At 42.6% G+C, this 22420-nt stretch overlaps 1 pseudogene; it reads left to right on the forward strand.

Moving 5' to 3' along the window:
* Nucleotides 1–2922: 2922 nt before the first annotated feature.
* Nucleotides 2923–20750, forward strand: LOC136503288 (uncharacterized; annotated as a pseudogene).
* Nucleotides 20751–22420: the final 1670 nt, after the last annotated feature.

The raw sequence follows: 22420 nt of genomic DNA on the forward strand, positions 1-22420 counted from the left end.
GGAGCTTCCGACGGTCAGAAGTGACCAACTTTCGATGCAACTATCGAAGGCTTGATAGATGAGACAAGAAACTGTCACAACTTTCGACAGCTGTCGAAACTTTTGATGGTCGGAAGTAAAACAACTTCCAACGCTATTGCCGATGACTAACAACAAACGCAGGGGACGTCAAAACTTCCAACAGACTTTGGAACTTCCGATGGTCGGAAGTAACCAACTTCCTATGGGGCTACACATAGGTTAAAGTAGGGGCTTCGCAAGGGCTCGTCGGAACTTCTAACACCCGTCAGAACTTCTGACAGAAAACTTTTAAGACCAAGCCCAAGGTGCCCGTGCTGTGCTAGAGTGACTCTCAGAGTATTTTAGTTAAACTTGAGCACTCTATCTTCTTCAGACCACCTAGAATTGCATCCCTCTTAGTATTCCTACTTCTTTGACATTTCCTAAAATTTCTTAACAGGAAATGGTTTTCTATTTTATTGAAACGCTTCCTCATTAGTCCCAAACACTATTTATGATACCATCACCAATCTGTGCAATGTGAACCATGTTTGCACGGAGAATATTAAGCACCTATATATATATGGACCGTTCCCTGGTCTTACTCCAACTGTTTGCTTCACTACTCATATCTACCCTATATTATTATTATATTATTATTATTATTTATTTATTATACTCCTAAAGCTGTATACCAACCCCTCCCTCACAGATCCCTGTTTATCAACAGTACCCTCTCACAAAAACACTGTTACTAGAACAGCAACGGATATTGTGAGCAGTAATTATCTATTTGCAAAAGTGTTACCCGTTAAGTATCAGTGTATACCCGTTAACCATTGGCACACTTTAGTCCGTTTGCAACAATATAAACCCGTTTCCAAAAAGCACTTACCCGTTAACAACAGTACATACCCTCCAAACATTAGCAGATAAGAGTACTCGACTACTGTACCAACCCATGCTCCCTCTTCCTTCTGATACAGTACTCCGACTACTGTAGCGAATGATTTTTCCCTTTTCTTCTCATTTTCTACTGCTCTCTTCTTCTCATGCTACGTACTGCTTTTTTTTTTACTTACTTCTGTTTTTTCGCTACTTTTGCTCTCTCCCTTTTCAATGCTAAAACTCCCAAACAGCTAATGTTTTTTTATACTAGGTTAGACCATTTCTTTCCTAAAAACAAGTAACTCTTTTACATATCAAAGCAGGCCAATTTATTTTGTGCGAAAAATTGAACAATACATTGTCTGCACGTATTTCTCACTATTATCCCCGTGGCACCGGGCGGGGCCCTGGCTAGTATTATTTCATTTCATGCTTACTTGATGTTAGATGCACCCTGAACCAAAACACAGACAAAGATGATCCATTGCAGAGGTTCCCAGCAGCAGTAATGCAGATTCTGATGCAGTGTACCATGGGGCCTGGTAACACTGTGAGGTGGTCCATGGTGGTGGCGGCGGCGACACCTCCCCGCACCAGGCTACTACTGATCAGGTGCGTACATGAGGCGCATATTTTCCCTTCTATTTGTTCATTATAAGCCCTGGGTCATGCAGCTTATTTTTCGTTCTATTTGTTCACTATAAGCCCTGGGCGGTCATGCTGTTTCCATGGGATTTCTACCGCCAACAATCACTTTGTCGCTATTCGCTAAACAATGATTAGACAGTAAACTAACCGCCAACCTAGCACTGACATGTTTGCCTACTGCATCTGCTCTTTCACGCAAATGTTCACTGAAACTGAACTGAACTGTGCCCCCACAAATTCCATTGTTTTACTAAACTACAAACTAAAGGTAGGTACTCTTGCAGGGACTCCACGATTGGCAGCATCAGCGCCGTTCCCAGCGGCAGTAATGGAGACTCTGATCAGTGTAGCGGCGGGCCTGATACACTGTGAAATGGTCCACGGCGGTGTTACTGTTCTTGGAGCATCTCCGAGAGAAGGCTAATAATACCCCTAAAACTGATATTTGCGTGGTTATCATTAAAATCCCGGTCCAACAGTTCCCCAAGCGTTTCCCCAAAATTTGCTCGCTCTGAAAACATGAGGCAGCGCCCCGCATATCTGCAAAAGCACAGCACGCCCCCAAATCTTTCTCCCACGCTCGTCTTCCCTTTGCTCGCGCCATGTTTGGCGCGCTTTTAGCTCCACCCGCCAACGAAGTGGCCTCCCATCTTCTTCCATCCAGGTGCCAAAGGGTTGAAGATGGGGCCAGCCAAGGCTGCTGGTTCCCTCCAGGGGCGTGTGGGGCATGGCAGCACCCAGATGCGGCGGCCCTTTGCCCAGCAGCGTCAGGGCCGTCCCATGTGCAGCATGAGCGACGGCGCAGGGCCTCCAAATCTCATAGGCCTCCAAATATGGAGTACTTAAATAGATTAGCACAGCTGAAGTTTCGGCTTTTGGTCCATTAGCTAGCAAGCCTATTACAGCAGCTTGCACAGCAACAGTTTGGTCCAATAAAAAATGATTTATTGGCTGGCCGCTGGACAGTGGGCATCATTTTGTTTTGCCAATCCCAATTCGCAGCAGTTAGGTCTCGGTCTCCTCGTCCCCTATCGCCGCCATCGCCCTGATGCCGTATCGGCTGCCGGCCGTGTATCACGAGCGATCGACATCGAGCGTGAGGAATTGACGGCAACCTGAACCTGCAGCGACTAGCGAGGCACTGAGGCCCTGAAGGTAATATTAATCATTTATTTTTTTCAATTCATTCAGACTGTAATGAGTAGTAGTGGGTCGATCTCTCTAAATTTTGTTCTTTTGATCTTTTCATCTAGACACCTACTGGAATTGTGTTCAAAGATTGAAGCCATGTCTTCTGCAAATCGTTCTAGAAAATTTGAATCGGGTTAGCAAAAGCGTAAGAAAAAACAAAGAATAGAGAAATTAGTCCAGTCTCAGGAAGGAGCTATGGATAGGTTCATTACAAAACAGTCACAAGTGTCATCTGATAATCCGACACCTGACCAAGGCCAAGCAATTGACAATAATGTTGACAATAATCCTATAGATCCTCCAGAAAATAATGTGGAAGTTGAGGAAGCTCTCCCTAACAACACAAATACTCAGATAGGAGGCAATAACACTGAAGACTTGAATCCTTCTTTAAATGCTGGTGATTCTTTTCAGCCTGATATATTTGATCCAAGATATTGGGATTCACTTGATAGTAAACAAGTTGATATTTTAGCACAAAAGGGCCCTAAAAGAGATCTATCAATTCAGAAGGGGCCTAAGGACAGGTTTTCTAGAAGATTTTCTTCACTATTCTATAATAGAATTCTATCAAATGGAGAAAGCTGTGACAGGGATTGGCTTGTTTATTCTAAGGAACTCGATAGAGTATTTTGCTTCAGCTGTAAATTATTTACAAAGGGGCATCGAAAAGGTCAGTTGGCAAATGAGGGTTATAATGCACATCTTGGGAAGAGGCTCAAAGAACATGAGACAGGTGCAGATCATGTTTTGAGCATGACAGTGTCGCAGAACCGACCAATTTATAAGAGTACAAGTACAATGGCAGCCCGCAAGCGGTGGCACTGTCATACTTCAAACCCATATAAACCCGGTAGTCCATCGAGTACCACGACGGGTCTCGATAAACGATTTACAACAACCAAGATCGTACAGGATTCAACATACATGCCACATATTACATAAAGTTCACAGATACATTTCATCATGAGAGTATGAATAAAAGTTATTACAAACCGAGTTTGATAGATAAAGCGGAAGCAATTAAGTTCGAAAATAAAGTTTCCAACCTAGTTTGATACAGTGCCAAGTAGGATCACGGTCCACAAAAGTAAAGATGGGGATTAATAAAGAAGCCTGCCCAAGGCTTACTCCTCATCCACGGTGGGATAGAAGCAACTCTTGCAATAACCGTGATACACAGTGCTATCTGCAACAATGGGAAATAAAACCCTGAGTACGAGAAGGTACTCAGCTAGACTTACCCATCATGAACCAGAAATAAAATGACTCCAAGGATTATGCAAGGCTGTATAAGTGGACGTAACTTGACAACATTTTGCGTAAAAGGCAATTGACTCATTGTACAATTACGATTCCTTTATCAAGTTAATTATGACTATACATTTCTGGATTAGCAACTATCCTGTGCCACACATGTGGTATATCAATTTAAAAGCATACAATAGTAACCATAGCAGGTATTGTACTTCCATATTCATCCGAACCATCATGTTCCATAACACAGTTACTACGATGTTAGGACTAGCCAAGTTTCTCACTATTCTGGAGAGACGGCGATTCGAATCGATTTCAACCAGCTGGGAATTTATTCGTAACACAAACCCAGGTCTACCAGCCACGATAGCCTTAGGTCACCTTTGGTACAACTCAGGTACACATTTCGTGGGTCCGTACCGCGCCGCACAATCTGGAACACCAGATGCCAGGACGTTCAGGCCTAGCCTGCCCTTGAGCTCAGTCTGATCGTTCCCCGGAAGGAGCGCACAACAGAACAGGTCTCGGCCTGAGTTGAATTCCTCGGCTTCGCGGTCAGAACGAGTTATCCGGCCAGCTAAGTGAGAGGCATGCGTTCAATCTTGTCAGAAGCGCCAACAATGGTACGGTCCTTAATCGACACAGACGGGGATAGATCCACACCTAAGACCTCCATGTCTTGTTGCTTCTCTATCGACTTCCCGTCCGGTCTCGATTTTCTTTTACCCCATGGTTCTGTTCCACGATAGCAAATATAGCCAACCGTGCTCCGGTATCCACCTATATCTCGCAGGTGACAGGACATCACCCGACTTCTACCGGTCTAAGCATGGCTAAGCATTTATTCGATCCTGGACCTATACCGGTTAAAGGTGTAATATCTGGATAAGGAATTTATATGCATCAAGTGGTTCCATTCAACTCTTATAACCTAATGCATCAATCATAAGTACTTAAGTAAACATTTGTAAATTATTGGGAGACTTAGAATGCTCCGGGGTTTGCCTCGCAGAAAGGAAGTAGGGCGGTGGTCAGGACACTCCGGAAGCTCTTCAGGGTTCTGCTCCACGCCTTCGGGAGCTGCGGCTTACGGATTCTCCTGCTGGTCCCCTTCCTCTGCTTCTTCGAATTCCAGCAACGTTATCTCTTCCTCCGATCCTAGATGCATGAATATGGCATAAGTATTACGAATGCATATATGTTAACAAGTGCATCATGTTTATTGAGTAGGTGCATATCTCTTCTCGATTATTTAATTATCTACTTCCACAATGCATCGATTATACCACAAAACATCAGCTACTTGTTTCACTCATAATAGGGTTTCTACTAATCCAAATATAGTGATCCTAGACTTTCTGGAAAGCTTATCAAATTCTCTACAACTTTGTTATTAACCATTTTTACAGTACACATCATTTTTAACATGCAACTCATCAAACTCCAGAATCTGTCCGAAAACTATTCAATTTGCAATACAAAGTAACAATACTTCTACTTCATGTAATCAGTCAAAATTTGACAACAGAAAACCTACCAATAGTTTAAGCATACCAAATACATTTAAGATAATATAATGGTGAAGCCCAAACTATTTATTTAAAGGCCTTTATTATTTTACTGAGATATTTAGGTTAAATAATAAACATATACCAGATGTACTTCATAAATTCTCAAAAAATTACAGTGTCTTACTAATGCTATCAAAGGACCACTATAAAAGTTTCATGCCATTTTTTCCAAGTAGAACATCCTATACAAAAATGACAAGGCAGCAAGGCTTGAAATAGCATAAATAGAAAACCCTATTGAAAAGTGTCAAGCAACAGATTTCCTATTTTTTTTAGCATCCTTATGGTACTAGAATAACCTCCAACAAATTGTATGAGTATTGGATTCCTAAATAATTTATAAAAATTTACACAAGGATCTCCTAATTATAAAAGAAAAATCTATAACTACAAATCTACACATACACTCATCTTCACATTTTTACCAGAGCTCATATATGCTAATACTAGCTTACCACAAAAATTTCATAATTTTTGGAGCATAGAAACTCTAGATATAAAATAAACAAATTTGAATGCATTCAAAAGCACATTTCAAATCTCTATTTAAATCTCCAAAAATTTCTACTGTAAATGTCAAGAACATATTTTTCCTAAATACTACACTTCCTAAGGCACACTACACAAATTATTGCACAATTTTTGAAGCTGCCAAACTGGAGATCTAAAATTCACAAAACATATGAAATCTGCATTCAAAATGAACTAGCTTTAATACATGGAGTCGCTGACAAGCGGGACCCACTGGTCAGTTGACCCCACCGGTCAGCGAGACAAAACAGAGCACGACGGCGCCGCTCGACGCTGCGTGGCTGGAGCTCGTCGACGGTGAGTCCGCCGGCGGTGACGTCTTCACGACATGACCCCCACTATCTCCTGGACCTATTGACCTACTTGACCGAGCCTATCGTCGGAGCTAAGTACGGTGGCGGCATTCATGGCGGCACGGCGGAGCCGGACAACGGTGCTATGCCGGTGGAGGCCACGGCGAAGCACTAAAAGGCGCGGACGAGCTTCTAGGGGCTCAGGTGAACCTAACGCACACGGTTGCATGGCCGACGGTGGAGGGAGGTGCCCCAGCCACAGTGACGGGTGCAGCGGGGATGCTCCGGCGAGCTAGCGCACGGCGCTGTTGCTTACCAAGTGCGGTCAGTGAGCGCGGGCCGAGGCGGTGAGTCACGGGAGCTCTGGTGGAGGTGTTGCAGTGATGGAGAAGTGACGAGGGCGAGCTGGCGTTGGCTATGGCGACGGCGGAGCTGCTGGAGCTCGACGGCGTTGCCTGGTTCCACGGTGAGAGCAAGGGAGGGCGTTGGAGAGGGAGAGAGCTGGCGGGAGTGAGTGGGAATGGAGCGGGCGCACGCGGGGTGATAATGGCTGGCTCAGGCCTGGCGCTGCCCGGCGGATCAGAGCAGCGGCGACGCACGGCCTTCATCGCGTCCACGCGGCGTTCGCGTTCTAGCACCGGTCGGCCACCGAGCGCTGGTTCAGTTCGTCAGTCTACCACGAAGCCGAGCCTGACAGCGGGTTTTGCAATCGAAATAACTCCCTATGCAAAGCGATTCAGTGAATTCTTTCAAAACAAAAGTCGTAGTCCTAAGTACCATCTACCAATCTTGTTCAAAGAACTTGTTCTAATTCGCAACAGAAATGGAGTAAAATCATCCCAAACATCGGCTGTCAGTCAGTCAAGGTTCATGACTTAGCAAAAATTTGCTAAGTGTTGCAAATGTTGATTTTTCTGATTTTTGTGATCCAATTTCACACATGTTAGGAGCTGAATCAGTTAATGACCTAAAAATAAAAGTTGTTCCTTATAGCAAATTCTACAACTTTGCTTTAGTGATCTCCTCCATGCAAGGTCTCTAACACCTAGTTCAAACTTGGTCAAACATGTCACATTTAAATGATGATACACATCAAAGCATGGCTTAATGACCTTTTTACCCCTAACCATAAATACCAAAGTTGTTCATGATGATATTCTAAACATGTTTAAGCTATTTGCAAGGTCACACAATCATCTACATGTTTACACTCATGATCATATGCACATACACATGGGAACATGAAATAATAAGAATGTTGCATATGTTTCAATCAAATGTTTCAAGTGTCAAAGCTTATATATGAATGCTTTATGATCATGCTCATGCTATGCAAATCAAGTTATGCAAGGCTAACACCCGAGGTGTTACAGCCCCTCCCCCTTATAAAAATCTCGTCCCGAGATTTGCAAGACCTACCATTCTTGAAAAAAGGCGGGATAAACTTCTCGTAGATAATCTTCTCTTTCCCACGTAGCATCTTGTTCACTATGATTGTTCCACACCACCTTATAGAACTTAATAATCTTACTCCTTGTCACTCTCTCCATCTCCTCTAATACTCGAATTGGCTTTTCTTCATAGGTCAAATCCGATTGAAGCTGCACATTGGTGGGTGCAATAGCTTCTTCAGGTACTCAAAGATATTTCTTCAACTGAGAAACATGGAACACATCAAATATTGCACTCATCTCTGGTGGAAGTTGTAACTTATACGCAACATTTCCTTTTCGTTCCAAAATTTTGTATGGCCCTACATATCTTGGTGAAAGCTTCTTTTTCATCCCAAATCTTTTCACACCTTTCATGGGTGATACTCTCAAGTATACATAGTCACCCACTTCAAAAGTCAGTGGTCTTCTTCTTCTATCGGCATAACTCTTCTGTCTTGATTGAGCTGCCTTCATATGTTGTTGGATGATGCGTACTTGCTCTTCGGCTTCATTGACAAAATCAATACCAAAGTATCTCCTTTCACCGGGCTCAATCTAGTTTAATGGAGTTCTACATTTTCTGCCATACAAGGCTTCAAATGGAGCCATTTTGATACTCACTTGATAACTGTTGTTATAGGAGAACTCAGCTAAAGGTAACCATTTCTCCCATGAACCCTTTGAAGATATAACACAAGCTCTAAGTAAATCTTCTAGGATTTGGTTCACCTGCTCTGTCTGTCCTAAAGTTTGCGGATGATAAGCTGAACTTCTGATTAGCTTGGTCCCCAAAGCCTGGTGTAAGTGCTCCCAAAAATGAGCTATGAACTGTGGTCCTCGATCTGAGATTATAGTCCTAGGTACTCCATGCAATCTCACGATCTGGGAAACATATATCTCAGCGTATTTTCCAACTATATACCATGTGTTCACGGGTATAAAGTGTGCTGACTTGGTGAGACGATCAATAATAACCCATATTGAATCGTGATCTTATGGCGTCATTGGAAGGCCTGTGATAAAGTCCATGCTGATTTCCTCCTATTTGCATCCTGGAATCGGCAATGGCTGAAGTAATCCAGCAGTTTTCATATGGACAGCTTTCACTCTACTACAGTTATCACACCTAGCAACATAGGCTGTGATTTCTTTCTTCATCTTAGTCCACCAAAAACGGGTTTTCAAATCTTGGTACATCTTACTACTACCCAGATGGATAGACAATTTGGACGAGTGAGCTTCATCTAAAATTTGATTCCTTAGCTCACGGCCTTTTGGTACCACAAGTCGGTCCTCAAACCATAATACACCTCTTTCGTCCAATCTAAATTGTTTGGTTTCCTGCTCTTGCATTTTTCTCTTGATGTGACTTATTCCTACATCCGTCTGCTGTAGCTCTATGATCTTGCTCTTAAGTGAACAACTGATCGTGATATTGTGTAGCACAGCAGGGTGTAATAAGTTGAATCCATCTTCCAATAATGCTTCCACAGTGTTGCAATGAGACTTCCGACTGAGTGCATCGGCTACTACATTAGCTTTACCCGGATGGTAATGCACTTCTAAATTATAGTCCTTAATCAATTCTAACCATCTTCGTTGTCTCATGTTCAGCTCTGGTTGGGTAAAGATATACTTAAGACTTTTGTGGTCAGTATAGATATGACATACATTGCTCAATAAGTAATGCCTCTATATCTTTAATGCATGAACAACGGCTGCAAGTTCCAAATCATGTGTAGGGTAGTTAACTTCATGTTTTCTCAATTGCCGAGAAGCATATGTAATAACTCTCCCTTCTTGCATAAGCACACATCCTAAACCTATGCCTGATGCATCACAAAATACATCGAAAGGCTTTTCAATGTCTGGTTGTGCCAGCACAGGTGCTGTAGTCAACAAAGTTCTGAGGGTGTGAAAAGCTGTTTCACATTCTGGCGTCCATTTGTACTTCTCATCTTTCTGAAGTAGTTTGGTCATAGGCTTAGCTATCTTTGAGAAATCTGGAATGAAACAACGATAATATCCTGCTAATCCTAGAAAACTCTGAACTTCATGAACCAAAGTTGGGGCTTTCTAATCCATGACCTCTTGTACTTTTGATGGGTCTATAGAGATTCCATCTCTTAATAAAATATGACCTAAGAAAGGTACTCTGCTCAACTAAAATTCACATTTGCTAAACTTGGCATATAGCTTATGCTCCCTCAATCTGGATAGGACAATCCTCAGATGCTCTTCATGATCTGACTCATTTTCTGAATAAATCAATATATCATCGATAAACATGACCACGAACTTATCGAGTTCGGGCATGAATACCGAGTTCATTAGGTACATGAAGTAGGCTGGAGCATTTGTTAGTCTGAAAGACATAACCAAATACTCGTATAAGCCGTACCTAGTAGAGAAAGCAGTTTTAGGTATATCGTCTGGTCTGATCACCTGATCTCAAGTCAATTTTGGAGAATACCTTTGCCTTCGCTAGCTGATCGAACAAGATGTCGATGCGGGGCAACGGATATTTGTTCTTGATGGTCATAGCATTGAGTGGTCTGTAATCTATACACATTCTCAGTGACTTGTCCTTCTTTTTCATAAACAAAGCTAGACATCCCCACGGAGATGAGCTAGGTTGGATAAGACCCTTGTCCAATAGATCTTGCAATTAAACCTTAAGTTTCGCTAACTCATTGGGTGGCATTCTATAGGGCCTTCTTGATATGGGTGCCGTACCTGGCACTAACTCGATCTTAAATTCTACGTCCCTATCTGGTGGTAGACCTGGTAATTCTTCTAGAAATACATCCGGAAACTCACAAACCAGGGGGATATCACATATTGTGGTGGTTTGGATAGCACAAGCTAAATGTTGGGGTTCGAAATCGTGGGAGAGTGGTACTAGAAAAGCATTCCCTCCCGTGGGTTCTCTCAACATAATAGTGCGGGTGCTAGTGTCAATAAGAACACCATGATCCTTCATCCAATTCATGCCTAAGATTACACTTATCGATAACCCGGGCAATATTATCAAATCTGTTGTGTACTCCCTCCCTTGTATGGAGATGGGTACATTTTTGACTAACTTTTTGGTAGTAACAGTTCCCCCTGCTAAACTTATGTTATAACCTCCTTTTCTTACTTCAATTATTTCTTGATCATGTCTAGATGCAAATGCTTGACTCATAAATGAATGAGAAGCTCCCGAATCAAATAAAACAACAGCTGGGTGCTTGTTGACGAGAAACATACCAGCCGTGACAACTTCTCCGGCGGGCACTTCTTCCACAGCGGTATAATGCATGTGTCCCTGACGTGCCCTGGCATTCGCCTGACTCTGATTGTTCTGATTTGGGTTGCCATTCTTCTTGGGGTGGGGGCATTCCTTGGACCAATGACCCAGTTGGTTGTAGTTGAAACATGGTTGATTACTTCTGAATCCGATGGAGCTGTCCTGACTGCCATTTCCTTTTGGTAAGGCAATAGTGAACGCCTTACGGAATGGTTTCTATGGCCTATTATTCTGAGCTTTAGGTGGTGGAGGCCTAAACTTGGGTGCAGGTGGACGGAATTGTGGCCTAGCTGCGATAGGCGCTTCTGACTGGAAAGATCCGGAGGCACCGGCCTCATATGTCCTCTTGAGACCCTTAGCAACTGCATGCATGTTGTTGTAGTTTTCTTGGGTCAAGGCATCACTAATAAACTCATTGTACGTGGCACACCTAGAATTTGCCATGGTCTTCATAAGTTTGGTACCCAAACCTCGCTTGAAACTCTCTATCTTTTTCTCTTCAGTATCCACAAAACTTGGAGCATATCTGGACAAGTTGTTGAATGCGTGCATATATTCTGTGAGTGACTTTGTCCCTTGAGTGAGCCTCATAAATTCGGCGGCTTTCATGCGCATCAGGCTTGGGGGAATATGATGTCCCCTAAAAGCCAGCTTGAACTATTCCCAGGTAACTCGCGCATTAGCAGACAAAGACGACAGGAAATGTGTCCACCAGATCCCTACTGGTCCTTGCAATTGATGAGAAGCATACTCAGCTTTCAGATGCTCTGTGACCCTCAGCAGACGAAATTTCTACTCAATGGTATTTAGCCACTCGTCAGCCTGTAGTGGTTCCTTAGCCACCTTGAAGATTGGAGGCTTCGTATCCAAAAACTCCTTGAATGTACTGTGCTGATTTGGCTCGGCCCCTGGTTGATGTGGGTGGCCACGAGCGGTGTTTTGCGCGATGAGGCGCAAAGCTTCCTCCATTGTCCTTTGGCTCCCCAGGAACTGGGTAAAGAACTCCTGAGCGGACGGTGGTAGTGGGGGTGGCAAGTCATCATGGTTGCCATCCTGGCTGCCACCAGCTCTAGCACGGGTGCGTGTCATCTGCGAAGTTGCAACAATAAGCGATTATTGGTTGATGTCAAGAGATTGTAGATGAATTATGTACTCATGCCAAACTGAAATTACTAGAGAAAATTCTCAAAATCATAATAAAAACAGAGGCATAACAATTCATTCTCGCAACATGACATCCCCAATTTGACCACTTATCGTGCTCATAACGCACGCAAATTTAAATTGTGATTACCAACAAAGGACTGGAATCGTATTGATATTCAACCAAATGTGCGATAGTCGTGCGATTAACGATATTACATGATAGTCGGATTACTAATGCCAAATTTGAACTACAGGTCCATTACATGAATAAAGGTGATACATTAGCCCTTCCACTAAGTGCTAAGCGATCTAATCCTCATCATGATCACTATCGAGGTCCGACGTAGGATCATCTCCTTCTTTAGGCTCCACTTCTTCTTCAGGCTCCACTTCTTCTTCTTCCTCGTCCTCTTCTAGATCCATCTCTGTGGCTCCAGGTGGGACATAAGGGTGGAGCTGATTATTCAGCAGATGAACCTCCTCATATAGGTTATCGTTGTATTCTTCCGCATTGGCCAGTTGCTGCCCTAGCTCAAACTGTCGAGCTCTCAGAACATATTCCCTGGACCAGGCTGCATTCCTTTGGTGAGTTAATCGAGCCATCTCTACATTAAGCCTCTCAATCTCGGCGTCATGCTCCCTCTGAAGCTGACGTCGGTCCTCGCGGGCATGACCAAGAGCACCAGACACACGTTTGAGGCTACCTTCTACTCCATCCAACACTCTCATCACTGCGAACATGGCGCTCATGGCAGGGTTATCACTATTCTGCCCTTCTGCTGCACCAATCTCTAAGGGTCTTCCTCTTGCCTGCTGCCATGAGTCAGTGGAGGGGTTGCCCCTCGGAAAGACTCCAACCAAAGCGGCTACCAGCTCCTGAGGAAAATGATCCATGATATCCCTCAGGATCCCAAAGGCTGCCCTACCAGCTGCTTCTTCAGCAGTCCTGCCAATTGACTCATAATACCAACCTATCCACTCAGAATCGTCACCTCGGGGATGAACAATGGCCTCCACAGTAACCAAGAGACCTTCCCCCAACTGCTCATTCGCCCAGAAGTAGTGGGGTTCCATTCCATCAGGATAGCCTACATAGCTGAGCACTCTCCACAAGAGTGTAAGCATCCCAAACTCTCCAAGAAACGTGTGATGTTGACGGTTACATGGAGCAAGCTGACGACTGGGAGCTCTGCCTCTGGTGGACTTGCGAGCGGTCTGCTTTGTGCGTGCCATCTGCACCATTAACATGTACCACTTGGTGAGACAATGCCATAATGGATAAGAGTTACTTAACCGAGTAAGAATTTTATAAGAGGAGGAACAATGTAGTTATGTGAATGGTAATTATCATGATGCATGCTCGTTCCGTACGTCCTCACAAACTTAGGAAAAATTTGTTTCTAACGGTAGACACGGTGGCATATATTCGTTCTCTCATATATAGCGTAACTAGTCGAGCTACACGTTTCGTTGTCAGTGTACCTGCATAAAATTCTATTTTAGCCCTAAACCCATAGTGAAATATGCAGAATATAATTGTAAATACTTCCATATATGTATACCCATACATATACTTCCGTATCAATCTACCCGACAATAATTTAAACCCACAATTAAATACGTACCATATACACATGCAAGCATGCATACATAGCCATACCAAAGCTAACTCTCCCCGACCGCACGCTTACTTCTTGCGGTCATACACTCATCCTCTTACCTTAGCGTAGGGGCATTTGATCCATACATTACCACTCAAGTGAATGGTATCCATACAATAGCACGCCGTATGGACGACGAAGTAAAAACCCCCATGTTAGTACTTAAATAGCCACCTAATAGTCCTTAATTTGGGCAAAAGGAAAGTGATCATTGGCACACTTTATATTTCAAATACCTATTATATAACTATTAGTTGCTAGAGAAGGGTTTTTGAAAAACAAAAACTTTTGTTTTAAATACACTTGTGACAATTAACGTTGAATCTTGCTTTGATACCAGCTGTCGCAGAACCGACCAATTTATAAGAGTACAAGTATAATGGCAGCCCGCAAGCGGTCGCACTGTCATACTTGAACCCATATAAACCTAGTAGTCCGTCGAGTACCACGACGGGTCTCGATAAACGATTTACAACAACCAAGATCGTACAGGATTCAACATACATGCCACATATTACATAAAGTTCACAGATATATTTCATCATCAGAGTATGAATAAAAGTTATTACAAACCAAGTTTGATAGATAAAGCGGAAGCAATTAAGTTTGAAAATAAAGTTTCCAACCTAGTTTGATACAGTGCCAAGTAGGATCACGGTCCACAAAAGCAAAGATGGGGATTAATAAAGAAGCCTGCCCAAGGCTTACTCCTCATCCATAGCGGGATAGAAGCAACTCTTGCAATAACCGTGATACACAGTGCCATCTGCAACAATGGGAAATAAAACCCTGAGTACGAGAAGGTACTCAGCTAGACTTACCCGTCATGAACCAGAAATAAAATGACTCCCAGGATTATGCAAGGCTGTATAAGTAGACGTAACTTGACAACATTTTGCGTAAAAGGCAATTGACTCATTGTACAATTACGATTTCTTTATCAAGTTAATTATGACTATACATTTCTGGATTAGCAACTATTCTGTGCCACACATGTGGTATATCAATTTAAAAGCATATAATAGTAACCATAGCAGGTATTGTACTTTCATATTCATCCGAACCATCATGTTCCATAACACAGTTACTACGATGTTGGGACTAGCCAAGTTTCTCACTATCCGAGAGAGACGGTGATTCGAATCGATTTCAACCAGCTGGGAATTTATTCCTAACACAAACCCAGGTCTACCAGCCACGATAGCCTTAGGTCACCTTTGGTACAACTCAGGTACACATTTCGTGGGTCCGTACCACGCCACACAATCTGAAACACCAGATGCCAGGACGTTCAGGCCTAGCCTACCCTTAGGCTCAGTCTGATCGTTCCCTGGAAGGATCGCACAACAGAACGGGTCCCGGCCTGAGTTGAATTACTCGGCTTCATGGTCGGAACGAGTTATCCGGCCAGCTAAGTGAGAGGCATGCATTCAATCTTGTCAGAAGCGCCAACAATGGTACGGTCCTTAATCGACACAGACGGGGATAGATCCACACCCAAGACCTCCATGTCTTGTTGCTTCTCTATCGACTTCCTGTCCGGTCTCAATTTTCTTTTACCCCATGGTTCTATTCCACGATAGCAAATATAACCAACCGTGCTCCGGTATCCACCTATATCTCACAGGTGACAGGACATCACCCGACTTCTACTGGTCTAAGCATGGCTAAGCATTTATTCGATCCTAGACCTATACCAGTTAAAGGTGTAATATCTGGACAAGGAATTTATATGCATCAAGTGGTTTCATTCAACTCTTATAACCTAATGCATCAATCATAAGTACTTAAGTAAACATTTGTAAATTACTGGGAGACTTAGAATGCTCCGGGGCTTGCCTCGTAGAAAGGAAGTAGGGCGGTGGTCAGGACACTCCGGAAGCTCTTCAGGGTTCTGCTCCACGCCTTCGGGAGCTGCGGCTTGCGGATTCTCCTACTGGTCCCCTTCCTCTGCTTCTTCGAATTCCAGCAACGTTATCTCTTCCTCCGATCCTAGATGCATGAATATGGCATAAGTATTACGAATGCATATATGTTAACAAGTGCATCATGTTTATTGAGTAGGTGCATATCTCTTCTCGATTATTTAATTATCTACTTCCACAATGCATCGATTATACCACAAAACATCAGCTACTTGTTTCACTCATAACAGGGTTTCTACTAATCCAAATATAGTGATCCTAGACTTTCTAGAAAGCTTATCAAATTCTCTACAACTTTGTTATTAACCATTTTTACAGTACACATCATTTTTAACATGCAACTCATCAAACTCCAGAATCTGTCTGGAAACTATTCAATTTGCAATACAAAGTAACAATACTTCTACTTCCTGTAATCAGTCAAAATTTGACAACAGAAAACCTACCAACAGTTTAAGCATACCAAATACATTTAAGATAATATAATGGTGAAGCCCAAACTATTTATTTAAAGGCCTTTATTATTTTACTGAGATATTTAGGTTAAATAATAAACATATACCAGATGTACTTCATAAATTCTCAAAAAATTACAGTGTCTTACTAATGCTATCAAAGGACCACTGTAAAAGTTTCATGCCATTTTTCCAAGTAGAACATCCTATACAAAAATGACAAGGCAGCAAGGCTTGAAATAGCATAAATAGAAAACCCTATTGAAAAGTGTCAAGCAATAGATTTCCTATTTTTCTTAGCATCCTTATGGTACTAGGATAACCTCCTACAAATTTTATGAGTATTGGATTCCTAAATAATTTATAAAAATTTACACAAGGATCTCCTAATTATAAAAGAAAAATCTATAACTACAAATCTACACATGCACTCATCTTCAAATTTTTACCAGAGCTCTTGTATGCTAAGACTAGCTTACCACAAAAATTTCATAATTTTTAGAGCACAGGAACTCTAGATATAAAATAAACAAATTTGAATGCATTCAAAAGCACATTTCAAATCTCTATTTAAATCTCCAAAAATTTCTACTGTAAATGTCAAGAACATATTTTTCCTAAATACTACACTTCCTAAGGCACACTACACAAATTATTGCACAATTTTTGAAGCTGCCAAACTGGAGATCTAAAATTCACAAAACATATGAAATCTGCATTCAAAATGAACTAGCTTTAATACATGGAGTCGCTGACAAGCGGGACCCACTGGTCAGTTGACCCCACCGGTCAGCGAGACAAAACAGAGCACGACGGCGCCGCTCGACGCTGCGTGGCTGGAGCTCGTCGACGGTGAGTCCGCCGGCGGTGACGTCTTCACGACATGACCCCCACTATCTCCTGGACCTATTGACCTACTTGACCGAGCCTATCGTCGGAGCTAAGTACGGTGGCGGCATTCATGGCGGCACGGCGGAGCCGGACAACGGCGCTATGCCGGTGGAGGCCACAGCGAAGCACTAAAAGGCGTGGACGAGCTTCCAGGGGCTCAGGTGAACCTAACGCACACGGTTGCACGGCCGACGGTGGAGGGAGGTGCCCCAGCCACGGTGACGGGCGCAGCGGGGATGCTCCGGCGAGCTAGCGCACGGCGCTGTTGCTTACCAAGTGCGGTCAGTGAGCGCGGGCCGAGGCGGTGAGTCACGGGAGCTCTGGTGGAGGTGTTGCAGTGATGGAGAAGCGACGAGGGCGAGCTGGCGTTGGCTATGGCGACGGCGGAGCTGCTGGAGCTCGACGGCGTTGCCTGGTTCCACGGCGAGAGCAAGGGAGGGCGTTGGAGAGGGAGAGAGCTGGCGGGAGTGAGTGGGAATGGAGCGGGCGCACGCGGGGTGATAATGGCTGGCTCAGGCCTGGCGCTGCCCGGCGGATCAGAGCAGCGGCGACGCACGGCCTTCATCGCGTCCACGCGGCGTTCACGTTCTAGCGCCGGTCGGCCACCGAGCGCTGGTTCAGTTCGTCAGTCTACCACGAAGCCGAGCCTGACAGCGGGTTTTGCAATCGAAATAACTCCCTATGCAAAGCGATTCAGTGAATTCTTTCAAAACAAAAGTCGTAGTCCTAAGTACCATCTACCAATCTTGTTCAAAGAACTTGTTCTAATTCGCAACAGAAATGGAGTAAAATCATCCCAAACATCGGCTGTCAGTCAGTCAAGGTTCATGACTTAGCAAAAATTTGCTAAGTGTTGCAAATGTTGATTTTTCTGATTTTTGTGATCCAATTTCACACATGTTAGGAGCTGAATCAGTTAATGACCTAAAAATAAAAGTTGTTCCTTATAGCAAATTCTACAACTTTGCTTTAGTGATCTCCTCCATGCAAGGTCTCTAACACCTAGTTCAAACTTGATCAAACATGTCACATTTAAATGATGATACACATCAAAGCATGGCTTAATGACCTTTTTACCCCTAACCATAAATACCAAAGTTGTTCATGATGATATTCTAAACATGTTTAAGCTATTTGCAAGGTCACACAATCATCTACATGTTTACACTCATGATCATATGCACATACACATGGGAACATGAAATAATAAGAATGTTGCATATGTTTCAATCAAATGTTTCAAGTGTCAAAGCTTATATATGAATGCTTTATGATCATGCTCATGCTATGCAAATCAAGTTATGCAAGGCTAACACCCGAGGTGTTACAGACAGCTTGGTATGAGTTGTGTAATAGATTGCAAACTGATCAAACTATTGATAAAGCTGCTCAACAACAACTTGAGAAAGAAAAGGACCATTGGAGGAAAGTTTTGTTTAGAATTGTTGGCATAGTAAAATTTCTTGCCAAGCACCATCTTGCATTTCGTGGAAGCAACAGCAAACTATATGATGATAGCAATGGGAATTTCTTAGGCTTAGTAGAGATGTTAGTTGAATTTGATCCAGTTATTCAAGAGCATGTCCGCCGTATTACAAATGAAGAAACTCATGTTCATTATCTCGGTCCTAGGATTCAGAATGAGTTGATACACTTGCTTGCTTCTGCTATTAAGTCTGAAATTATTAAGAAAATAAAGAGTGCAAAGTATTTCTCTGTCATACTTGATTGTACCCCAAGAACAAATGTCTTTAATTATAAGATATGTGGACTCATCATCAGGTCATGTTCGCATTGAAGAATCCTTTCTAGGATTTTTAGATGTAAATGACACGACTGGACAAGTGCTTTTTTATGTGCTAGAGAATGAGCTAAAGATTCTTGATCTTGACATAGATGATGTGAGAGGACAAGGCTATGATAATGGGTCAAATATGAAAGGAAAACATCAAGGTGTACGAAGGAAATTTTTGGATGTAAATCCTAGAGCTTTCTATTCTGCTTGTGGTTGTCATAGCCTTAATTTAACACTTTGTGATATGGCTACTAAGACTTGTGGCAAAGCTAAAGACTTTTTTGGAATCATCCAACGTATCTACACAACGTTTTCTAACTCTACTAAAAAATGGCAGATTCTAAAAGATAACATAACTGGATTGACTCTCAAGTCAGTTTCAGCTACACGATGGGAGAGTCACATTGACAGTGTTAAAGCTATCAGATTTCAATGTGCAGACATTCGGGAGGCTCTACTTCAGGTACCCAACATTTTCATATTGGAACTGAATCAATGGTGTAATTTTGTTGGTTATCTCATATATTAAAAATGTTTTCTTTCTTTTAATTTTATAGGTATCTGATACTGATAATGATCCGGCAAAGAGCAGTGAGGCTAAAGGTCTAACAAATAATGAACTTGGACAGTATGAATTTATAGTGGCTGTCGTCATTTGGAATGAGGTACTATATGCTATTAATTTGGTAAGCAAACAACCGCAAGCAAAGGATATGCTTATTGATGTTGCTATGGATAAAGTGCAAGGGCTTATTTCTTTCTTCGAGGGCTATAGGGAAACTGGTTTCTTAGAAGCTTTGGAGTCGGCCAAAGGAATTGCACTTGAGATGGATATTGGTACAACATTTCCTAAAAAAAGACAAATTAAAAGAAAGAGGCATTATGATGAAAACCCAGAAGACACAAATACAGCCACAATGTCTCCAGAGGGGTTATTTAGAGTAGAGTATTTTTTACGCCTTGTTGATCAAGCTATTGTCTCTCTTACAACGAGATTTGAGCAGTACAAAGAATACCAGAAAAATTTTGGTTTCTTATTTACTTGGGAAGCATTGCAGTCGTTGGATGACCGGGGCTTGAAGTCTTCTTGTGATACTCTTGAGGCTGTCCTTAAAAAGGATGGAAAATCTGATATTGATGCCAAAGAACTATATATGGAGTTGAAGTTTGTACGAGAATTCATTCCAAAAGAAAGAATGGGGCCTATTGAAATTCTGCAGTTTTTAAAGGAGCATGGTTGTTTTTCTAATGCAACTATTGCATATAGAGTTCTATTGACTATTCCTATGACCGTTGCATCAGCAGAGCGAAGCTTTTCTAAATTGAAGCTATTGAAGACTTATTTGCGTTCTACAATGACACAAGAAAGGCTTAATGACTTGGCTATAATAGCACTTGAAGGCGAAATGTTGGAGAAGATTGATTATGAGCATATCATTGAAGACTTCATTTCAAAGAACACTACAAGAATGATGCTATTCAAGTAAAGATTATGCAACATAGGTACTATTCTTGATATATTTTATTACAATGTACTACATACTACATCATATCATACATTTAGCTCTGTTTTTTCTAGACTAATAGGTCACATTTTTTAGCTTGGTACATGGCCTTGAATTTTCCCGGAACGGCCCTGGCAGCGTCGAGATGCGGCCGCCCCTGTCCGTCGAAGCGCAGCTGCGGCCACCTGCGGCCGTCGGCGCGCTGATGCGGCCACCCCTTGCCGGCGACGCGCTGATGCGGCCACCACGACCCGTCGCACCAGGCTGATGGCGGCGCTGACGAGCACAAGGTTGATGGTGGCGCTAGCATTCTGGAGACCGGCCTGCCCACGTACGCTGTGTTGCTTGGAGACCTGGAGTCACCGTATATACCAACAGAAAGGAACGAGCGGACAGAAAAGGTCAAGATCCAACTAATTCGATCTCTGATCCAACTAACTAATGACGTGTCACTATTGGGGGCGGAAATATTAGGGAGCTGCTGTGGACGAAACTGATTTTGGAGTATAATTGGTTTAAGACTCTACGTATCCTTCTTAAATACTAGGAATAGAAATTTTGATGAAAAATCACTCTCCAACAGCTTTTCTAATTCTAAATGATCATCCAAATATAATCATCTTCTATTCCGAATTTTTCGCTAACCAAATATAAAAGACAAGAATAGCTCTCTAGAGTGCGCATGAGAAATAGAGAAACTGTTGGAGAGTGAAAAGATATACAAATCGATTTTTATGCAAACTCTCCGAATGATGATTTAGAGAGTAAGATTTACAAATGCTCTTGAGATGCTCTTAGAGGTGGTTTTTTTTTTTTTTTTTTGCAAATTATATAAGTACAGACACATACGCTCACACGCATGCACACTCACCATTATAAATACGCGTACGGCTTAGAGGTGGTTTATATGTGTTGTGTGTATCCCAGTGCACTCCGACCCGTTGTGTGCTTACGTCGGGAGTCCTCTCTAATTTATATCTAGCCCCAATGCGCATGCAGCATTTATCTACTAGCTCTATCGGCGACGGCGAGCTAGATGAAGGATCGATCGAGACGCGTGGCAGACGAAAATCTACTACGTGCTGTGTCAGGTGAACACGCATGCACCAGCAGCAATTAATTTATAGCCTCTCACCTGTTAATTTTACCAGTAATGTATAGCCTCACCTGTTAATTTTACCTGCTAGCACTAAGAGCACTCCCAACCTAGAAACTAGATGGTTTGTATAGCTACCAGTTAGTGTGTCAACTAAGGAAAACACTAATATGTCACTATAGTTATTGAAGATAGAAAAGGAAATGGCTTCTTTATATACATAGGAAACCATATATCTAAACAAGAACTAAGATACAAAGAGACGTGATTGGTAGATGCATGTGCGTCAGTACTTAGCTCCACCCGCCGACGATGATCCGCCACCCATCTGCTTGATAGTCATAGATGGCGCTGCGCATGCATGCGAGCTGAGCCACCGCTGCTACACGTACACTGCTCTATCTGGCAATGTTCAGTCAAAATATCAATATGCTTGCATGAATACACTGACATGCAGTTGGCAAGTGCAAGTTAATCATTGGTACTTTACTACTACTACTATACATGACAAATGAAATCCTGAAATATGAAGCGTATTTAATTGGTTCAAATTATATATTAAAAAAGATGACATGCTTATTTGAATATGAATTACGATCTAATGTCAAATGGTAACTTCACAAAAATATTCAGGCTGCTGCTGGCCTATTATGATCTGGCCATTGCCAAGCAGCTAGCAGCACATGCACGTACGTGAAATGTTATTAAGGGTCCACGCGTCGCTTGTTTCGCTGCTTAGGGCCCTGTTTGGCTGCTTTGTGATTTTTCTAAGGGTCCATGCGTCGCTTGTTTAGCTCCCAAATTTTAGTCTTCTGGTTGCCGACACTCTGTTTTTAGACGGC

Source organism: Miscanthus floridulus, chromosome 14 (assembly GCF_019320115.1).
Source record: "Miscanthus floridulus cultivar M001 chromosome 14, ASM1932011v1, whole genome shotgun sequence".
Lineage (NCBI taxonomy): Eukaryota > Viridiplantae > Streptophyta > Magnoliopsida > Poales > Poaceae > Miscanthus > Miscanthus floridulus.